The sequence below is a fragment of the Rhinoderma darwinii genome, chromosome 2 (assembly GCF_050947455.1).
Source record: "Rhinoderma darwinii isolate aRhiDar2 chromosome 2, aRhiDar2.hap1, whole genome shotgun sequence".
Lineage (NCBI taxonomy): Eukaryota > Metazoa > Chordata > Amphibia > Anura > Rhinodermatidae > Rhinoderma > Rhinoderma darwinii.
In genome coordinates, this window is record NC_134688.1 from 477,423,372 (window position 1) to 477,424,705 (window position 1,334).

The 1,334-nt window shown below is 48.0% G+C and overlaps 1 long non-coding RNA gene across 1 annotated transcript in view; it reads right to left on the minus strand.

The window, feature by feature from the left end:
- The window catches only part of LOC142743690 (uncharacterized), a 35,416-nt gene extending 34,413 nt beyond the window's left edge, over nucleotides 1-1,003 (minus strand). Inside the window, exon 1 of the long non-coding RNA XR_012881620.1 lies at nucleotides 852-1,003. This is a non-coding gene — a long non-coding RNA (uncharacterized LOC142743690). The remainder of the gene's footprint in view (nucleotides 1-851) is intronic.
- Nucleotides 1,004-1,334: the final 331 nt, after the last annotated feature.

The following is a 1,334-nucleotide window of genomic DNA, read 5'->3' on the forward strand; positions in this document are numbered from 1 at the left end:
CTTAATAAATTTTCTCCTTTGATAGAAGATATATAATAATAAGAGTATTAAAGATACATAGACCACCCCATGAGATATTAGATGTGTGTGTGGGGGGGGGGGGGGTTTGGGTTATGGTTTTGATGGGCAGGACCAGTACCCCCACTTCTATGAATGTTTATTTTTACCCACACACCTGTCTGTAGTCCACCTGTTACCACCCGGCCCCCATTACCCCACCGCCCTTTATAAGGAAAATGTTTGGAGCCCGGATGAAATGTTTACTGAAAAGTCCTATAGAAACGCTGCCAATTAGTGAATCACGGGGGAGGGGAGTGGAGCGCGCCTCGTGTCTTATAGCCTCAGCGGTGCCTCATGCTTTCTTTTTTTAGTTTTATAACTTGTTAATCTTCACTTAATGGCATATAAAAGCTGAAATAAAACAGAATGTTCTAATGCAGTTTTACAGCTCCCTCGGAAAAAGTTGCATCGTATATACATGATAAGCTGACAGATGTTACAACAGTTTACAGTGATCTGCTCTATCTACACATGCTGAGGCTTTCCAGAGGGGTTCAGACACTCCGGCAGGGAGAACGACAACATGTCAGGCCAAGAACCGGCAACCTGCGGCTCTCCTGCTGCTGTGGAACCACAAGTCCCAGCACTGGCAGCACGGGATCTAATCTATCTCATTTGTGGATTCAGCTACATCCATGCACGCAGAATCCAGTCCACAGCCCCACAATCTCCATGGACAATCATTATCAGTAGGATTAGTGTCGTACTGAAGATCTCCGTTACTTTGGCTGGATTTCACCCCTCTAACATGTCCGTTCTCCACATTTCCTCCCAGTTGTGCCGCCTGTCACCTGTAATAGCGGCTGTTGTTGTCTAGTAGCAGTGTCTATAAACTACAGCTCTGCCACAGTCGGTCAGTACACCTCACAGGTCCACAAATGGGGCCACCGAGTGTAGGGGGTTAAATGCTCATGGTTATGATGTCGAGCGTCAGCCCAGAGGCCTGGGATCGCCATGTATGATGCCAAGCGTCGGCTGGGAGGCCTGAGATCGCCATGTATGATGTCAACAGAGGCCTGAGATCACCATGTATGATGTCAACAGAGGCCTTAGATCACCATGTATGATGTCAACAGAGGCCTGAGATCACCATGTATGATGTCAACAGAGGCCTGAGATCACCAGGTATGATGGCAAGCGTCAGCAGAGGCCTGAGATCACCATGTATGATGCCAAGCGTCAGCATAGGCCTGAGATCACCATGTATGATGCCAAGCGTAAGCAGAGAGGCCTGAGATCACAATGTATGATGCCAAGCGTCAGCAGAGGGCTGA